Consider the following 21,232-nt stretch of genomic DNA (forward strand, 5'->3'; position numbering starts at 1 on the left):
GACACTCCCCCAGCCCCAGGCTGGAGCCTGACTCAGCCTCCCAGCTGTGTGACTGTGGGCGAGTTGCTGATCCTCCGTGAGACTCCAATTCCCGCAGGAAAATGAGGTGAACCCCCAACTCACAGGGCTTCTGAGGTTCAGGCGTTAGACACCGCCCCCCCCCACCTCAGGGGGCCCTTTCTTCCCTGCCTAGAGGTTCAACATGCTAACGGCAGTGTGCCTCTAGCCCCCTACTACAGGACAGATCCCCACCTCCCGGCTTCCCTCAGCCTTGAGAAGCACTGCTTATGGCACACCGGTGGTTGGGGAGAAATTTCTCAATTCTTGATGTGCAGAAATCTTGCCTTCCCCTGCAGGAAGCAGAAAAGCAGGTCTGCTTCTGGGATCCCAGACCAAACAGCTGTTTCTTGGCTGAAATTTCCATCCTCACCATTGAAGCCTCCAGCGCTCCAGAAAACTCAAGAGCCCAATTCTCACAGCTGATGCCCAAACCCACGCTCCCAGCACTCATCCTTCCCGTGTCCCTGTCTTAGCTGCTAAAGCAGTCCCTGCATTTTCAGTTGAGGTCCTGCCGGCTCCTGACGCCACGTTCTCCCACCTTCTCCCTGACACCAACGCTTGCTCTCCCGGGCTCCCCACACAGGGGCTTGGTTCTCCTGTTCTTTGGGTCATAGGGCTTTGTTCCTCCTGCATGAACACTCTGCGCTAGGCCGCTGATGACCTCGCAGGCGTTTAATGAGGCCCACCTGCAGCCTGGCTCCACGGCAGGTGCCGGGGCTGAGACAAGAGGCTGTCTCAGGGCCCTGCTCTCAGGGAACTGAGAGGCTAGTCAGAGAGAGAGATGCATGAATAATCCAATAATCTCCTTCCAGGGTGGGAAGTACGTCTGTGAAGACAGCTGTGAACCACTGGCTGCAGGGGTGGGAAGTGGGGGAGCCCTGTCTAGGGCATGACCACAGCTCAGCTTGGGACCAAAGCAAACAGCTTTCAGGGGGATTCTCATGGCAAAACTAGACCTTGAAGGATGGAGTATCAAATAGCACAATCAAGTCACCCAACACTTCCCTCAAAGTCTGCAGGGACCCCCGCTGCCTGTTGTCCATCACTCACAAGCTGATTCCCATCTCGCCCTCCAGACCCCAGACACCAGGGTGCACCTGCTCCACGAGGCTGGGTAGAAAGCCACACAGCTGTTCTTGTTCAGCATCTTCCACATCCGCTTGTCCTCGCCTGGCCGCCTCGCACCACACTCCTGAGTAGGGCCACTCACGGTGTGGTGTCCGGACCGGCGGCATCACTGTTACCCATGTGCCATTCAGTTCAGTCGCTCAGTCGTGTCCGACTCTGCGACCCCATGAATGGCAGCACGCCAGGCCTCCCTGTCCATCACCAACTCCCAGAGTTCACTCAGACTCACGTCCATCGAGTCAGTGATGCCACCCAACCATCTCATCCTCTGTCGTCCCCTTCCTCCTGCCCTCAATCTTTCCCAGCATCAGGGTCTTTGAAGACAGCTGTGAACCACTGGCTGCGGGGGTGGGGAGTGGGGAGCCTTGTCTAGGGCATGACCACATGCCCTAGACAAGGGCATGGAAGATGGAGAACTAACTCAGTTCTTCGCATCAGGTGGCCAAAGTATTGGAGTTTCAGCTTCAGCATCAGTCCTTCCAATGCATTTTCAGGACTGATTTCCTTTAGGATTGACTGGTTGGATCTCCTTGTAGTCCAAGGGACTCTCAAGAGTCTTCTCCAACACCACAGTTCAAAAGCATCAATTCTGCGGTGCTCAGCTTTCTTTATAGTCCAACTCTCACATCCATACATGACCACGTGCCATTAGGAAAACACAATCTTACAACCAACCGCAAGCTGAGATCATATGCACGTTAAAGCCTGAGAAGCCCTGCTCTCCGCCCCAGTTCTACACCCCCAGGCCTCCGGCCTCCTCCTCTCCACTCTGTGGCCAGCTGCCACCTGTCGGTGCCTTCAGTATCCACACGGAGAGCTGATACCCCACCTGCAGCGCGTCCACCCCACAGCGGCAGCGCTCCAGCCCCACCCTGCCCCGGGCAGCAGGCCAGGACCACAGCCCCTTCCATCTGACACCCGGCCCCACCCAGGGTCAACTGTCACCCTGCGGTCCTCCTGACAAGCTCACTGAGAGGGACAGATGGCAGGCAGTGAATGAGCAGCACTGCCTCCTGAGAAATGACCGTGTGCCACTGGGAGGAGCCCGGGTCATCACTGAATCTTTACTCAACCCTGTCATGCCCGGAGACACCTGTTATTCCCACCACGGAAATCAGGACATTGAGACTTTGGGAGGCTTGCTGGGGTCCTGGAGTTAGTGAGACGGGGTTCCGGAGACAGCCCCAGTTCACGCTCTGCATCAAGAGATACGAGTGCGCACATAGCCTCGCAGAAGACTGGGGAGGAGGAGGGACACCTGCATTTTAACTGGGAACAGTTACTTGGCTGGACCTAGAATCCAGGGGCAGAGTCACCAAACAAGTGGGAGAGGCAGGCGGTGGCCAGATCATGGAGCCCTTCAATGACGGACTCAACTGCTGCGGCTTTCGGGGCTCAGGAGCAGTGACGCTTCTGGAGCAGGCTGGACCTAAACTGCTGCACCTTCCCTGACATTCACTCCGTCCCCTCCTTCACAAACCTGATCCCTCCCCTCTTAGGCTTCTCCAACCCTCCCGAAGTGGCCAATGCAGTCGACTCCCCCGGGTTTGCTTGGCTCCATCGCCCGCCCCGCCCTCCCCTCTCCAGGAGGCCTACGTGCCCCTCAACAAGGCCCAGCTGCCAGGAACCCTTTCCCTCCTCTCCTAGGACAGGGCTCCTTTCCAGTCTTCCCACATCGAATCACCAGTTTCCACCATCATCTCCAAGAAGACGGGCGGAGACTTGCCTCCTTCCCCTGCGGCCCACAGCCTGAAGACACCAGCTCGGCCCTGGGGAGGAACTGAAAAAAGAGACCTCTCTGCCCTGGGGAGGCTGGCGAGGGCGAGCCCGACCCTGAGTGTGCAGCCCCCTCAGCGGGGGAACAGTCTCATTTGCCTATACATTCAGGCACCTGGATCCACTGGGAACTCTCAAGAGACAAATCTTAAGTCTTTGAAAATGTCTTTTAGCAACAGATAACTACTGCAACAAGGAATCCGCCTTATGATCGAGGCAATTTAAGATTAACTTTGTATAAGACAGAAAACCTTAAAATTACAACACAAGAGTTTTTAAATTCCACCATTTATAGGCTGAAAATTGTGAAACACAGATCTCCTCTAGAGTCCAGCTGCTCCCCATGTGGTCTCCAGGCCACAGTCTCAGCACCACCTGGGGGGCCTGTTAGAGACGCAGCAGGCAGGGCCCACCCCTGACCCCTCGAATCAGAATCAGCACGTCAGCACTAAAGCTTGGGATGCCCTGGCTGAGAGCACATGGTCTGCAGGGCTTTAGGGGAGAGAGAGACCAGGGAAAAGCAAGGCCCATGGAGCCAGGTGACAGGGGACCCACAGAGAAGAGGTGATCTTGGTGTTTCTGCAGGAACACTGGGAGCAACGTGAAGCAGGCATAGATGCCAGGGGCCCACTGGGGAGAGAGGCAAAGTGGAGGGCACATGGGAGAAGGGTGTGAACCCACTCAGTTTTGCTGGGGGGTGGGGGGCTGGAGGAGGGGCTGAAAAGGGCTGAGAGGCGGGGTTTGTGCAGTGCAGCTGTAGGGGGAGGGAGATGTTGAGATTTCTAAGCTAGCAAACATGTCACTCGGAGACAGAACATTTTTAAGGAGGAAGGTGGAGAGCTCTGCTTTGGACATGCACGTGCACAGGAGGACCCTGGGGACACTCAGGGCGCGGGGGCGGGTGGGGGGAATGCTCAGATGTGATACACACAGAGATGACTGGGCTGGAGCAGGCCCTGATGATGCGACCCAGGAAGGCATGCAGGACGGTTAAGAGCAGAGGGAAAACAGATAGCTGAGGATTAGCCAGGATGGGCAGGGAGGCAGGAGGGGGTGCTGCATCACAGAAGCCCCAGCATGAGAGCATCAGCACAGAGACCAAGTGGACTGAATGACCAAATGCCACTGATCTTGACAAGTGAGTGATCCCAGGCCACCACAGCAAGGGTAGTGTCACTTAAGGGTCAGGTGGGGAGGCCTGGGGACACTGGGTTGGCAGTTGCAAGCGGTAGATAAAGCTGAGACTGCTAAATAAATGTCTAAACATCTCACCTGGGGTTGCAAGCCCCCTTTCTTCAAGACTGTGTCCTCTGGTACACCTGTGTTCATAGCAGCTTTACTTGCAATAGCCAAAAACGATGGAAGCAACCCAGGTGGCCATTAACAGATGAATAACAAAATGTGGTATGTACATTCAGTGAAATATTAGTCAGCCTTAAAAAGGAAGGAAATTTTGACACGTGACATGGATAAACCTGGAGAACATTATGCTAAGTGAAATAAGCCAGTACCAAAACAGCAAGTACTGACATGATAACAACATGATTCCAATTATATGAGGTACCTAGAGTAGACAAAATCATAGAGATAGAAAGAAGGCTGGCTGCCAGGGCTGGTGGTGGGGAGAATGGGGAGTTAGTATTTAATGGGTACAGAAGTTTCAGTTGCGCAAGATGACAAGAGTTCCATGGCTATTTGGTGGTGATGGCAGCACAAAATCATGCTTGATGCCACTGAACTGTACATACACTGAAAAATATGTCTTTCTTGCAGCAGAGGTATAGAAAACCTGAACTCTTGGAACTGAATAGTATGTCTGAGTCAAGAGAGGTGAGAGTCAATATTTTTCAGTGTCTGTAGACTATTCCTCCAGGAGGCTTCCTAGTGAAAGGAACGGCATGATGGGGTGGTGACCTAACGGTGGGTGAGGCAAGGCTGGGAGGAGGCTTTTCCCCTCTCAGGTGACAGGATGACAGTCTTCATCTGGAAGTGGAGAGGTGAGCCTGAGCCAGAGACACTCATTTTCTAAGAAAAAGAGAAAAAGGAAGAGGGAGCAGAGAATGTGAGGAGGCTCCCTCCAGATGGCCTTGGCCATCCCAGCGCCACAGGTGGTGGGGTCACATGGAGGGGCAGGGCAATAGGTGGGAGAGCTGGAGAGAGTGGAAAGGTCAGGTTGGCTGGCATGGGAGCAACAGGGGAAAACCAGAAGCCTGGCTGGGCAGCAGGAAGGGTCCCGCTGGCTGTAAAGCTAGAGCACACCATCTGCAACCATCACTAAGCCTGGGGCAGCGGTCCTCAAAGGACAGTCCCTGGTCTCTGGACCCACCAGTAGCATCACAGAGGAGCTTGTTAAGAGATGCAAATTCTGAGGCCTCACGTGAATCTGATTCAGACCCACTGATTCAGAATCTCTGAAGGTAGAGCCCAGCAGCCTGGGTTTTAAAAGATGAGACTGTGATGTCCTCAAGTCTGAGGAACACTAGTGTGGAATACAGAAAGTTAGTGAAGGGTTTATATCATCTTTACATAAAAATGAAAAAAAAAAAAAAAAAAAGATCAGCCTAGCAACTTCTACATAAAAAGAGCAAGAAATGAGTAACTGCTTTGATGCCAACACAGCTTATTTCTACAGTTAGAGAAATGCCACAGGAGGTTAATAAAACGATAGAAATACACAGTCTACTTCACAGACTTCCTTAGATGAGACCTAGAAAACACACCCAGGGTCTGGGGGCTGGACCCTGTATGATGTGGGTACCGGTCCCTGCTTCTTTGTGTGCTTTGGACATGCCTCAGTTTCCCCATCTGTAAAGAGAGGGAGCTGAAAAAGGTTCTTCTGAGGTCCCTTCCAGTTCAGACACAGTATGACCCTTTGTCCTATCAAAGGTGACCTCAAACTCAACACTTTTACACAGTCTCACAGGGGATGAGGGAGACATTTTTAACCAGTAAACATATTACAGTTAACTAGAAAATTTTCCAAGATACTACTGCTAGTATCTTGCATTCCAATAACTAGAAACTCTTTCACTAACTGGCTTTTCCATTAAAGCCACCAACACCTTCGGTTATAAAAACACGATACCGTACTGCACCATGTTCTTGAAATCCACAAGACCAGGATCCCCCAGGAAATCTCTCTATACCTTCACATTTTCACCCTATAATACAGGTATACCTCAGAGATACTGTGGGTTCCATTCTGGAACACCACAAAAAAAGCGAATACGGCAATAAAGCAAATCACACACATTTTTTGGTTTCCTAGTGCATATAAAAGTTACATTTACACTACACTGTAGTCTATTATGTATAAGAGCATTATATCTGAAAAAAACAATATATGTACTTTGATTAAAAATACTGAAGTATGCTAACCATCATTTGAGCCTTCGGTCACTCACAATCTTTTGCTGGTGGAGTGTCTGAAATATTGCAAGAGCTACCAGAAGTGACAGAGAGACCTGAAGTGAGCAAATGTTATTGGAAAAATGGGACCAAAAGACTTGTCTGATGCAAGGTTGCCACAAACCTTCAATCTGTAATCAAAAAAAAAAAAAAAGCAATGTCTGCAAAGCACAGTACAATGAGGCATGCCTACACTTTTTAATCCAGGCAGGCAGGGCTTGCGTTTGTTGCCAGGCAGAAAATGAGTTAAGGAACTGGACTCATCAGATCCCAGAGCCTGCCCCCTATGATGAGTGTCTGGGCACTCAATACTGCAGGTCTAGGCTTCCTGATAAATGGCCCCCTAATGGCCTTGTTACCAGAATCCCTCGATGCTGGTTTCCTGCCTCGTCTCTCTGCATCAAAGTCCTTGTCTGCACCTTCTTGTCATTCAATGCCCATCCTCTTGCGCCTGGGTCCCCAATGCCAGCTGCTTCTGTGCCTCTGCCAAAGACCAGCAACTCGGTTCTAATCTCAGAACTAGGGCTGGAAGAGAGACCTGGGTGCCTGCACAGGAAAGACAGGGAAAGTGTGAGCCCTGTGGGTGCTGGGACTCGGGGGCGGGGGGCGAGGGTGGCGTGGGCAGGAAAGACAGGGGAAGTGTGAGCACTGTGGGTGCTGGGGGGAGCGGAGAAAAGGTCCAGGGGATCTCTGGTCTCCAGCCCCACTTCACTTACACATCTTGGCTCTTAAAATTCATTAGGACTGGGTCAGGAGGAAGCACAGCTGGCTTGTCTTTCCCCCTGTGTACCCATCACAGACCCTATCCCCCTCCTCCTGGTCTTGGAAGTGATGCTCCCACTCTCTCACAGTCCCCGTGGCAGGAAGCAGCAGGTGAGGGAAGGGCTCACACAAGGTTCATGTAGCAGGAGAAAGGCTGGGAGGGGCATGCCAAGGCAAGTGAGACCACAGAGGCGACCAAAGCCATGAACACGCGACTCAGCAGGTGATGCCAGGGCAATGAGTTTTGCTTTGTCCCGGCAGAAAATTCTTAGTGCTAGAGTTTCCTAGGCTGATCCCCTGGCGCTGATCTCCCATTCAAAGTCACATGTGGGCAGAGTGACCACACAGCCTGATTTGTGCAGGACAGCCCTAGTTGAGACTACTCGATTAGATGCAATTAACAGCCCCCTATTTATTCTCAAAATGTTCTGATTTGGATCAAAATTCTAGTTGCCTTATTCTTGGGCTCCTAGGCCTATGAAGTCAGAGCTGCAGTTGGCAAAGGCACTTAAGTGTCTGGAGGGAGAGTCAGGCTGAGTCCTGCCCCTCAACAAATATTCTCCTTCCCTCTCTAGCATCCCCGCCAAGCCATCACCTGGCATCTGCTTGTATTCCTGCAGAGACACCACAGGCCTCTCTCGTTTTGGGAGAAAACTATGTTAGTGAAACAAAAATAGGATGGATGAATGAACAAAGATGATGTGGCATATATACACAATGGAATATTACGCAGCCAGAAAAAATAAAATCTTGCTGTGTGTGGCAACATGGATGGATCTAGAGGGTATTATGCTAAGTGAGGTAGGCCAGACAGAGAGACAAATACTGTATGACTTCACTTACATGTGAAATCGAAAAACACCAAAGAGCAAATGAAACAAAACAGAAACAGATTCACAGATGAGAGGATGAAAAGGTGGTGGCAGGAGGGGAGAGTGAGGGAGTCATGCGAAGTAGGTGAAGGAGATTAAGTACAAACTTCTAGTTATAAAATAAGCAAGCTGTGGGGAATGTAAGATACAGTTTAAGGCATAAAGACCATACTCCTGTAATGACTCTGCAGGAGGACAGATGGTTTCTAGACTTATCCTGGTGATCATTTTATAACGCAGGCCAATGTCAAATCACTATGTTGTTCACCTGAAACTGACATAATGTTGTATGTCAACTACACTTCAATTAAAAAATAAATGCATGAAAATAAGAGTAGTAAGATTCAAACCTATACACAGCATGACAGCAACTAAATAACATCCTTCAGCAAGGAAAGGCGTGGGAGTGGGGCAAACTAGACAACCTGCTGACTTCCTTCCTCCCACCTCCCTCCATCTTCATTCACCAAATGTTAACTGAGTGCGTGTGATGTTTCAGTGGCAGTGATGATACAAGGGCAGGCTAAAACAGACTCAAACTGAGACGCATCCTACCAAAGAACTGGCCTGTATTCTCCAAAAATGTCAAGATCATAGGGGACAAAGAAAGCCGGAGGAACTGCTTTAATCTAAAGAAGACTAAAGAGACATGACAACCACAGGCAACACCTGATCTGGGGTTGTCTTTGCTGCAAAGGCCACTCTCGAGATAACTGGCAAAGCCTACAGGTCTGTAGATGAGATAACAGCACCGTATCAGTACTGACTTCCTGCTTTTAAAAAGGATATAAACCAGGGCAGAATTTCTTAAAGAAGTAACAGATTAGTTAGTTACAACATCAAGATAAATGGAATTGAAACAGAGATGCTACCAAGAGAGTTGGGCAGTACTGCTTAAATAATGCTCAAGAGTTTCTATTCTTAAATTGTTTGCTCTTGAGGAAGATGAGCAGCCCTGGGCCCGCTCCGCTCTGCCTTTTTTGTTCCCCACTTTGGTTATGTGTTGTCACTTTCGGAATTGCACTTTTTTCACCTTGTCATAGGAGCTGCCAAAGTGTGTTTTTATAAACATGGGGTTCTAGAGCGCTGGCTTCCTGGGGCAGAGGAAAGAAAGAAATGCGTGTTGTACAAAATCGGTACGTTCATATGTTTAATAAAACAGTTCTATTATTGAAGTAACTTGTAAAAAAAAAAAAAAAAAAGTGTACCGTAGTTATAGAGGAGGATGTCACTGGTTTTAGGGAATACACTGAAGTATCTGGAGGGATAGGAAGAGTCCTCAAATGATCCTCAAATAGTTCAGGAAAAAACAAAATGTATATACAGAAGAATAAGATGGGAATATTTGAGGAATCTGGGTGAAGGGGATATGGGAGTTCTCTGTTCTATTCTTAGAACTCTTCTATAAGTCTGAATTAGGTCAAAATGAAAAGTTAAAAGGAAAAAATAAATCTCAGGGACAGTGTGTATGTGTGTGGGGTGTGTGTGTGTTTAAAGGAAGACAGACTCCGATTTCACAGAACTCACAGTGTAGCTGGTGAGACAGGTACTAATACAAATAATGGCACTAATTAAGCACAAAATTGCAACTGTGAAAAGTGCTGTCAAAGGAGAGAGACCTGGTGGTGCGATGGCAGTGTTTACAGCAGGCAGTTTGACCCACAGCAGGAAGGCAAGGGGAGATTTCGGCAATCATGCAGCCAAGGTCCAAAGCATGAGTTAATGAGGGGGGACGACAAAGGTTCCAGGCTCTCACTGGCCGCATCAGCAGAGAAAGCATGGGGACCAAAGCACGTACACTGGGGCCTGCAAGAGATGCCCGCGTTAGTTTTGTCTTTTACTCTAGGAGCAAAAGGAAGTGATTTTAAAAGACTCTCTGGCGGGTGGCAGAGGACGGGCTGGCGCGTGGCAGGCACGTGGAGTCCACCATGGTGGTGGTATTGAGCCGCCTCCAGGAAGAACACCATGCGTGATTTTTCCTCTGCTCCCTGACGCCTTTATTTTCCACAACCACCATGTATGAATTTGGTAACCAGACCAGGGAAAGGGGCTGGGAGGCGGGAGGGTGTTGAGGGTAGAGAGGGAGGCAAAGTGGGCAAGACATGAGCTCAGGCTGTTGTCACGCCCCTTCCAGGCCCACCAGTGGGTCAGGTCAAGGGGTGGTTGACAAAGCTGGTTGCTGCCTCTCCCACCAAGACCCTGGGGTCTACACTGAGGCTGACTCACCTGAGGGAAGCGAGGTGCAGGGACCAGGTCTTCACATCCCCCTCTCTTAAGTCAAACCAGTGCCTTTCATCACCACAGCATGCAGCTGGCCACCGCCCCTTTCTGGTCCTGGATCCTGCCCCTTGGAACGATCCTCTAGCCCTGGGAATTGGGCCCTCAGCACGGCCCTGGGAGCCGGCCATCACTCACCACAGCCTCTCTCAGCATCAAATGCTAAACAGGACGCTTGTCTGTGAGTCAGGGGCCTGACCACAAAGGGAGGAGACCCTTTTCTGTGCCAAGTTCTGCCCGAGTGGGTTTTCAGTTCACTGGCTCCTTTAAAATGGTCGATTTAACAGCAACAGGTTCTACCATTATCCTGGTTTTACAGTCAAGATGAGTCTAGGGACAGATTTGAGTTCCAATCCTGGCTGTCCTTGCAGAGCAGCGTGCCCTGCCAGGAGTCACTTCATTGCTCCGAGCCTCAGTTTCTCGTCCCATTCTGTAAACTGGGGCTGCTAAATACTAGCAACGTTCTGGGGCTAGAAGGTACTATTTATTCCCTTTTGAGGCGCCAAGAGGCTGAGGACAGAAAATTCAAACTACACATTGCTTAAATATTTACAAAGAGCTTGTGTATCCTGACAGTAAATCATGGGACCTGAAGTTTCCAGGACTATCCCAATTTCAAATCCTCTGTCCTAACTTTCCACATAAACCATTGAAATGTCTCAAAAATTCCACTCTCTCAGTATCCAAACAACACCTCCCAGGCCTCCTCTTGCACAAAGACGCAGTACAAACATTCTTTTTCAGACTACAGATCCCAATCTTTGGTTCCGAAAATGCAGTCAGTGGAGCCCCGCTGGCCCCCAGAAGGAAACGGGGTCAGGGAGAGAAATCTGGGGCAGTCAGCACTCCATCAGGACTCTCAGACTCGGCTGCTTCCTGGCACATGGATGTGAACTGGAGGCCAGGAGAAGCTGTACCGTGATGAGAGCATCACCCACAGAGGGACACAGACGAGGGATGTGAGCTCTGCCTCCATCTACCTACCCAGTGGCCTGTACTCAGGAAAGCAGCACAGCCAGAGAGTTGCTACGAAGATTAAAAGGACTGATTAATATTTGGAAAGTTCTCAGGATAGTGCCTGGCAGCCAGTAAGTGTCATATCAGTGTTTAATAACTAAAAATAGAGGTATCTCTGGCAGAAGGTGCCCATGCCTTAGACACGGCCCAGAGGCATTGCTCCTATGCAGGGAAAATAAGGCTTTACCCCTGGATTGATTGAGGCCAGGCCACTATACAGAGACAGGGGTTTGGGGGGTTACGCTAACTACAGAAGGTGGGTCCTGCATTAGCCAAGATCAGAAGGCTGGATCTGGGAAGAGTCATCACTCCTGAAATACAAGAGGTTTCTTCATGCCTCTAAGTTGTCCCATCTGCTGTTCTGTCTGCCCACTGAATACCATCTTTTTCTACTTCCAAGGCTGAATTTGAATGCCAGCTACTCCCAATGAGTGGTCCCTGATGCCCATCAGAACAAACGGCTGTCTTCACTGGGATCTCTTGCATCTAGCTTTATCCTCTTTTAAAGCAGTAATCAGACAGATGAGAGACAAGATACACATGCCCACATGCGCGTACACACATACACACACAGAAATGTCGTGATGTCACTGCCTTCCTAACTCCCCCATGAATCCTTCCAAGACAGGTTCACCTTCCATCTCTGTGACACATAGAAGTGGCTCAATAAAGGTCTGAATTTGCTGTCATATCTGTGCTCACAGCTGGGGTTCCTCTGAAGGTGGAAGTCCCTTACACGTGTATGCATCAGGAGAAGCTACAGAGATGCAGGATCTCTGGGTCTTGGAATGCGTGATCTGATCAGATTTCAGACAGGGACCTACCTAGCACTCCCTGTTAATTCTCCCTCAGGCAGATGAAAGGACACACCTGTGAGAGCAAGGGTCTGCAGTGGCCAGGACCCAGACTTGGGCAGAGTGGACACACTGACCTGGTCTTGTCTCAAGAGTCGGTAAGAAGAGCTCAGGCTTGGAAAGCTTCGCTAGCCACGCTGCCCCGCCCACCCAGCCTGTCAATGCCAGGGGATTGCCCTCAGCATTCCAGCCCCTGCTGAGAAATGAAAAGGGTGGCCCCGCTTTCCAGGCCCATTGTCTGGTGGAAGGAAAGTGAGCGTGGGAATTAGGGTTAATAGGCACTTCTCTGAGAGAGGGAAGGACCACAAATCGCAGGATCCCCCTCCACCAATGGGCCACAAACCCTGAGGATTGCGGGGGAGGCAAGGGGCCATGTCTTCCTGTTTCCTACCATTCCCTAAGCCCCTCTGGTATGTTATATCCATCCTAGAAAACGGAATCCCTCATGTTCCTGGACCTGAGAGTCAGACAGTCCCAATTCATTCCTCTAGCTCCTGGTCCCACACCACCTTTGCTGAGTTACCTCATCTGTAAGAGGGGAGAGGGATTACACTGAAATTAAACACCGCACGTGGGACTTTCTAGTTCACACTCAACAATTGAGGAGTTGGTCCCAATCCTCTGAGACCAATGACCAGCCTGGAACCCCAACTTCTTTCAGGGATAAGACCGTCTCTGAGTAGGTTCTTGACACTTGAATGGGAATGTTAAAAAGCTATGAGAATACCTTCTCTATGATAACATGTGGAAAGGAAGGCTCAGAGAAAGGACGGTGAAGCAGTGTGGGATCCTGAATTTGCCTCTATGCTAACTTAGGTTCTTTCCTCTGCCCCAGGCTGTCCCTGACCTTGGCCTCCCAAGTGTCTGGCCTGGCCAGGACCTGCCCTCTCCTTGAGGAGTTCCCCAGGCACCCTGGGTTTACTGGAGTCTGGCCCACTCTGCATCCCCACCCAGCACTGTACCTGCCAGGCAGAAGCAGCTCAATAAATGCTGAATGGAATGTCTAGGACCCTCCAGCCACTCTGAGATGCCTTCAGGAACCTGACCTTTTACATTCCAGCTAATGTCTAATTTGCATAGAGGAGTTGTTTTTAGGAGCCGGCAAATCACCAGAGACAAGGCAGGATCAATACAGAGTATTAGGCATGTTGTATTCTACTCTAATTCTCTGCAAATTGGTATTCCATTAACTGTACATAGAATTTACGGGAGCTCACTATGAACTAGAATATTTAACTAGAATGACCTACTCTCTGTCAGATAATAGCTTACTGTTGTTAATTTTCAACTAGCCAGAAAGGTTTCCAGCTTACAATCTACTTTCCATCTTGATTTAATCAGGAAAGCCATCTATTTGAGAATACAATAAAGGGCAGCCTGATGCAGAAGAAAAAAGACTTGCCTGTGGAACCAGATGACACGAGTTGTATCCCGGCTACACCACATACTGTGTAATTGGCTGCTCAAAGCCTCAATTTCCTCATCTGTAAAATGGGAATAATACCAGCCTTACCGGTGGGAGCTGTAAAAATTAAATGAGCTGATGCATGTGGATGCACTCTGGTGCAGTTCTACAAGGCTATAAAAAGTTGGTTACTACAGAAAACAGAAGATGAAATTCTCAAACAACTCAGATAGGCTAATGACAAAAAGCAGGGTGGATCTAAATCAGTGGTTCTAAAGGGGGAGAAAGGGAATATGTGCCCCTCGTCCAGAGGGAAGGAGGTTGGGAAGACAACTGAGGGAGAGGGACTGCTGCTGGGATCTACTGGGCAGAGATGAAAGACGCTGCTGAACATTTCACAATGCAGAGAAAAAGCGCCACAACAAAGAATTATTGAACCCCAAATGTTAACAGTGCCAGAATGAAAAAACCCTAATCTAAATAATCACTGAAAGTTGAGTTTGGGAGCTTTTTAGATGAGAAATCTTCCTAACCAGGCTTTACTTTCAAGCATGAGCTGCCTAAACACTTGCAAGATGGATTGCCAGACAGCTCTTTTGTAAGTAAAGCTGAACTGCCAACTCTTGGAGTTTCTAAACGTATAAAACTGCTTTTAAAGAAGATGCTCTCCGATTACAATTCAGCTAAACTGTTTTTCCAAAGATTTCAGGAGAAGTTCTCCCAGGCGCAAGGCAGGGTCTGTCACTCTGCCACTGGGCCCTGAAGATGCCTTCGTAATTCTAATTTCCTGGTGAAATGGGAGCCACGAGGGTCTCTAAACGAATTAAATTCACATCACGCCAACTGCTCGCTTGCTTTGTGCTGGGCACCGTGCCAAACACCTCCACATCATTTATCCCACTTAATCCACCCAACAACCCAGTGAGGTGGGCATTATTACCGGCTGTTTGCAGGGGAGGAAACTGACGATCAGCGAGGTTAGACAACTCGCCCAAGGTCATCAGCTGGCTTAAGGTGGGGGCCTAACCTGAACCGAGGTCTCCAGTTTCCCAGTCACAAGCTCTTTCCACCACCTCGGAAAACCCAGGTGTCAAGTCGTCTCAACTTCCCATGAATTTTTTAAGGCAACCGCAACTTCTCAGTAAGTTCAGGTTGCTGAAAATGGGAATTTCCGGGGCACTGGGCGCTCTCACATACAGTCCCCCACTGCAGCTGTCTCGCCGCAGGTACCTGATAAATCATTCCATATCACCCGCGGAACGGGGAGGATTTATTGGGGCTGGAGTTCGTGCCAGGCCCAGGAAATGCCATCTTTGAAAGCCGAGAGGCGGATTCGCCCTGGGAGCCGAGAAGGTCTGGCCGCCGCGCTTGGCTGGCTCCCCGCGCGGGCTGTGCGCCCCCTCGGCGTCGGGGGCGGGGGGTCGCGGCGGCGCTGGGGCCTCCCGGATCACCAGCCGCTCCGGCTCTACCGGTCGCGTCCGCCCATGCCCGGGTCGGAGCGCACGCCCACGCCTCGCCGCGGCCGCAGCCGCGTCCCGCCAGGGACCCAGCCCCACCCGGTCCGGCCTGCTCCCTCCCGCCCGCGCCCCACCAGGTGAGCGCGGCCAGGGCGCCCCCTCCCCGCCCCGAAGAGACGCCGGGACACCGGGGCCGCCGCGTCCGCCAGTCCGCCCGCGCGTTCGCCGCGCGCCCGGGGACGGTGGGGGCGGGGCGGCGCCCAGCGCGACCCCGGCCCCCGGCGGCTCCGCGCCCCGCCCCGAGCCCGCTGGGGTCGCGCCGATCTGTACCTGCAGCATCCGGGGGCGCGGGGCGCCCAGGTAGGTCGCGCGTACGGGCGGCGCGGAAGCTCGCTCGCGGCGCGACCTGGCCGCCGTCTGAGCATGCCCAGTGCCGCCCGCAGGCGGCTCCCGCCGGCCCGGCTGGCCGCGACGGGCCCGCGCGCCGGGCTGGGGGCGGGCGCCCGGAACGCCCTGCGGGACGCCCCCGCCCCCACCCGGGGCCGGTGCGCTCGGCCTCGTCTCCCAGGGCTACCCGCGCTCTCCCGCCGAGGTCCGTGCAGCCCCGCGTCCCCTCGCGCATGCACGCAGGCGTTCGTGCCATAACCATTTATTGGGCACCTACTGTGTGCCCAGCCCTCAGTGATTTTATGCCTAGGAATGTCAAGCAGCCAGCGCTAAACAAATATTTGAAATGAGAAATCTTGCCCAGCTAGGGTCCTGCTGACTGCCATGCAATGCCCATCCCAGTCCACTGAAAACTTCCCAGCTTAAACTTTGTTCCCAAGACTTATGGGCCCTTTACCTGACTTGGCTCCTGCATTCCTTCACCTCCAGGAGCACCTTTTTGTCCATCAAACACTCAGAACTTGTCCAGCCTCAGGACATTTGCATATGCCTTTTCGCCTCTATGTGGGACGTCTTTGCCCACCTTTACCCTTGACTGGAACCTTCTCATTGTACTTACGTCCTCCTTCTCCAAAAGGCCTTCCCTGAACACTTTATTAAATTAGTCCCCTGATCATAGAACTTTCCGTATCGTCAGTCTATTTTCTTCACATTTATCATTATCCATTAGGTCATTCAACAGATAATTTTTGATCACTTACTTTAATTCTTTACGTGTGATGAACAGACAAAAATCCTGTTCCCTGCGGGAGTTGGGCAGGCAATAAACATGCAAATAAACGAACTCAAGTGAAAGTGAAGTCGCTCAGTCGTGTCCGACTCTTTGCGACCCCATGGACTGTAGCCTACCAGGCTCCTCTGTTCATGGGATTTCCATTCCAAGCAAGAATACCGGAGTGGATTGCCATTTCCTTCTCCAAGAGATCTTCCTGACCCAAGGATTGAACCCGGGTCTCCCGCATTGTCGGCAGACGCTTTACAGTCTGAACCACCAGGGAAGTCCAGGTAATAACGTTTTACGAGGGGGAAAAAACAGAGTAAAGAGAAGGGGTGGAGGGAGTGCAATTTCAATGAGGTGGTAAGACCTTTCAGCCACGCAGGTAAATTGGGAAGAGCATTCCTGACGGAGGGATCAGCCAGTGCAGACATTAAGACGCAGGACTGCTTAGGAAATAGCAAGCTGGGGAAAGTAGCAGATGAGGTCGGTCACTGTCTTTCCCCCTGATCTGCTTACTTCTTATTGTGTATTTCCCTGGAAAAGGAAATGGCAACCCACTCCAGTATTCTTGCCTGGAGAATCCCATGGACAGAGGAGCCTGGCGGGCTACAGTCCATGGGGTCACTAAGAGTCGGACACGACTGAACGACTAACACTATTGTGTATTCACCTCTGGAATTTCAGTTCTGGGACTGTAGTCCTGCCTGTCTTCACTACATTGTCCCAGCCCCTATAACAGCACGTGGCACATAGGAGATGCTCAAAAACGATTTGTTGAATGAATATGTGAACGAAGGGAGTGAAGGGTGGAATCATCCTGTCCCGACCAATGCCCAAGGTCCAGGGGCCCTGTCGGCCTAGGGCCTTTCGCGGCAGCTGGCAGAACCTGGGTACTTCACTTCGGTCCTTAACCCCGAGTCGCAAGTCCCCTGTAGCGCCCCTGCAGAGGGCGCCTCCGGAGCATCGCGTCCGGGGAATTTCAGCAGAGGTACGGAGTCCCAGAACAGGACCCGCCCCGCGCCCCTCCCTGTGCCCCGCCCCGCGCCCCGGTCTCCAGCAAAACCTGGAGCTGTGGCACCATTGGGACGGCCCGGAGCTCACTGGGCATGCTCGGAGCCGGGCAGGGCCCAAGCGACAGGGAGGAGGAGCCTCCTGGCGGGGTGGGCGAGGCCTCCTGCTGAGTTCAGCCAGACCTCCAGCCCACTCAGTTTCCGTCCCCAATTAGGGTGGGGTCTGAGGGCATTCTTTTGTTTTTTTTTTTTTTTTCCCCCAAAACTCAGTGGGAGAGCTGGGAATTTGGGAAACTGAGAAAAATATTCTCTGTCCTTTCCCAGCTGCTGTGTGACCTGGGGTAAGCACCTTACCCTCTCTGTGCCTTAAATAATATGAATACCCATCACTCCGATTTGAACCATGTGTAGGGAATGAATGAAATCAAGAACATAAGCGCGGTCAGTTTAGTTCAGTTCAGTTCAGTTGCTCAGTCATGTCCGACTCTTTGCGACCCCATGAATCGCAGCACACCAGGCCTCCCTGTCCATCACCAATTCCCGGAGTTCACTCAAACTCATGTCCTTCGAGTGGGTGATGCCATCCAGCCATCTCATCCTCTGTCCCCTTCTCCTCCTGTCCCCAGTCCCTCCCAGCATCAGAGTCTTTTCCAATGAGTCAACTCTTCGCATGAGGTGGCCAAAGTATTGGAGTTTCAGCTTTAGCATCATTCCTTCCAAAGAACACCCAGGACTGATCTCCTTTAGAATGGACTGGTTGGATCTCCTTGCAGTCCAAGGGACTCTCAAGAGTTCTCCAGCACCACAGTTCAAAAGCATCAATTCTTGGGCGCTCAGCTTTCTTCACAGTCCAACTCTCACATCCATACATGACCACAGGAAAAACCATAGCCTTGACTAGACGGACCTTTGTTGGCAAAGTAATGTCTCTGCTTTTGAATATGCTATCTAGGTTGGTCATAACTTTCCTTCCAAGGAGTAAGTGTCTTTTAATTTCATGGCTGCAGTCACCATCTGCAGTGATTTTGGAGCCCAGAAAAATAAAGTCTGACACCGTTTCCACTGTTTCCCCATCTATTTCCCATGAGTGTGTTTAGTCCACGTTAAAGATCTGTCTCTGGGCTGTCTACCTCAATTTTTGGTCAGCCTTATACCAGTTTGTCAAGTGTGGAGATGAGGAAGCTGAGGTTAACAAACATGAGAATTCTTGGGGTTTTCCCAGTTTGCCTTCCACTAGAAACCAGTCTGAAGCTACTTTTCTTTGTCCACAGTCAGCAGCCGTTAGCTTATACAATTTTCTCAAACTCGAGCTAAAAAATACATGTACATCTAAGGAAAAAGACATAAATGTTTTTAAAATCGTCCGTTTAAATTAACCATAGCAAAAACAAAGGAAAGAATATTCCCCAAACAAGTAAATATTCACAAATAGAGGAGTGATTAATTAGATTTTGGTCTATTTGTTGAAATAACTATTTTACACTAAACTAGACCATGTTATGACAGGAAGAAACTTACAATACAATAATTTTCTTCACTTTCTTAAGTGAAGAAAATCTAAATATACAAATATCCTGTATAATGAAAATATGGGAAAATGTAGGTAGTTCGATTTGGGTTGATGGGGGGGTTGGTTCTTCTTTTTAAGTTTGTTACTGTAGCAATATTGTGTTTGCAATGATAAACATTAAAAATAACAAATCAAAAATTCTTGAAGTTTTGTGTCTAGTAATCACAACAGTAATAACTCCTGTTTCGTGCTCACATGTGGCCAACAGTTTACATGGGTTCTGTCTTAACTCTGTACAGACACTCTGCATGGTGGGTGTTTTAGGTCAGTTTTACAGAAAAGGAAACAATGCAGGAGCCTTTCAGAACCAGGAAGAGACAGGGTTGGGATCTGGTGGTTTTGGCCGTGTTGGGTCTTCTATCTTCCTTGAGCCATGTGAACTCTTAGTTGTGGCATGTGGGCTCTAGTTCCCTGACCAGGGATCGAACCCAGACCCCCTGCACTGGGAATGTGGAGTCTTAGCCACTGGACTACCAATCAAGTCCCCAGGGTCAGAATTTGAATGCAAGTTGGACTGACCTCAAAACTAGGGTTTAAGGTTTTATAATCCTGCCTTTCTGCGTGGCGGGTATTGCCCATAAGATGGCATCTTTCATTTGTGTCTTCTTGCTGTATTTTCTATACCCCTGTGATGTGTTATGGGCTGTAGATTACCTTTAAATGTTCTGGTCTCCCTTTACTGTTTTATTCTTGGGCCCAAAATGTGAAAGTCCATCCTTTAAGCTGTTGTACCTGGAGTGACATGATGTTAGTGTGAGTGATAGCAGTTGATCTTATATCATAAACTCCAAAACCTTATGCGAATAGGGCTTTGGGGTGGACACATAGTCTTCTTAGTCTGTGTGGTTGAACCCAGCCAGATCTAGAGCACATATGGCCCAGTGAAGAATAGGGCTATACCAAGTCTCACATAATAAGGACCTACATAAATTACTGTCCCTAGGCAACCATTTTGAAGGCAGAATCACAGCATAAAGAAACCACATGGTCCATGGACTCCTCAGGACTCTTCTGTGTTGAAAAAGTACAGACCGGATAGTCTGCCGATGTTTGCAGAGCGAAAGCCAGGGCCCTAAAAACAGCCTTCCTACTGCCAATGAGCTAAAAAAAAAAAAAAGACAGCTCTCTCTTTAAATCATGCTGGTAGACTGTACCTGGCCCAGAAATCACTAGACAAACAACAGTAAACACAAAAAGCCAAAGAGAGTCATTTCACTGGAGAGGAAGATGTACCACAAACGCAAGGTAAGGACCAAATTCATACAAGTTAAGAGGAACCAGATGAACAACTGGACACAGTTATTAGCAGCATTCCCAGAAGCTGCCATTTGGGCCGAAAATCTGATGCCAAGGACTCCGCACAGGCAATTGGCTGGGGGCATTTACAGAAAGGGTTTCTGGGAAGAGACACTGAGGACTGTCATTCATATCAAGATTCAGGAAGCCTGGGCACCACGTGGACCATTTTCAGTGATTTACAAGGGAGGACTCCCAGCTGTGATGCTAACGCTCATCAATTATTTGTGCTGTTAATGTAAGCTCACAAATACATGGGCAAGTGGTGCTGTTGTAATGACATGTGAAAAGGATAGGATGTAAAGTTATATGCATAGTGTGGCTCCAACTGTGTGAATGAATGACTAGGGTATCCCATATAAAATCACCATCTTGTAGGTCAACAATGGTTGAACAGCGGTAACTTCTGTATTTTGACTTAATACAGACAAATGCACCAAAAGATCAATTGTGGCTGTGTCTGAGTATTGGACTTATAAGCAGAGAAACAAGATACAGAAGGTATCTTTTACAAATTGGGGAAATTTCAAGTCTTGGGCCTCTAATTCCTTTTAATGTGTTTAGAGTTCCCTAAATCTTGCTTTATGGTAAGTGTGTTTCATGTATTATCAAGAAAAATGAAACAAACTTGAAAGCTGGCAAGCCAAAGAAAAAGAGGCGAAGAGAGGGAAAATGCAACTGTGTGGAAAAGTGAGCAGTTCCTTTCAGGGAGGCCTGTCTGTGCTTGTCCAGTGGTGGCAGATGGCGACAGGATGACTGCCTTTAGCCCAGGAGGGAGGGAGAGGAAGTGGTCAATGGTCAAGTCAGGAGCCTGTAGAGATGTGTTAGTCTGACCTGGGAGCCGTCACCCCCTCAGCTCTTCTTGCCTTGAGAACCCCATGAACAATATGAAAAGGCAAAATGATAGGATATTGAAAGAGGAACTCCCCAGGTCAGTAGGTGCCCAGTATGCTACTGGAGATCAATGGAGAAATAACTCCAGAAAGAATGAAGGGATGGAGCCAAAGCAAAAACAATACCCAGCTGTGGATGTGACTGGTGATAGAGGCAAGGTCCGATGCTGTAAAGAGCAATATTGCATAGGAACCTGGAATGTCAGGTCCATGAATCAGGGCAAATTGGAAGTGGTCAAACAAGAGATGGCAAGAGTGAATGTCGACATTCTAGGAATCAGC

General features: G+C 49.8%; 1 protein-coding gene across 3 annotated transcripts in view; it reads right to left on the reverse strand.

Moving 5' to 3' along the window:
• Nucleotides 1–21,232, reverse strand: part of PTPN3 (protein tyrosine phosphatase non-receptor type 3) — a 167,643-nt gene that overhangs the window by 105,985 nt on the left and 40,426 nt on the right. Inside the window, exon 1 of one of the 3 annotated variants that reach the window (XM_070795249.1) lies at nt 15,347–15,483. The exons of 1 other annotated variant lie outside the window; for it this stretch is intronic. The gene's annotated coding sequence lies outside the window, so the exon portion shown is untranslated. Of the gene's footprint in view, nt 1–14,789; nt 14,811–15,346; nt 15,484–21,232 lie in introns of those variants that run through there. One more of the 3 variants, XM_070795250.1, reaches the window with a different exon arrangement.

The sequence above is a fragment of the Bos indicus genome, chromosome 8 (genome assembly GCF_029378745.1).
Source record: "Bos indicus isolate NIAB-ARS_2022 breed Sahiwal x Tharparkar chromosome 8, NIAB-ARS_B.indTharparkar_mat_pri_1.0, whole genome shotgun sequence".
Classification (NCBI taxonomy): domain Eukaryota; kingdom Metazoa; phylum Chordata; class Mammalia; order Artiodactyla; family Bovidae; genus Bos; species Bos indicus.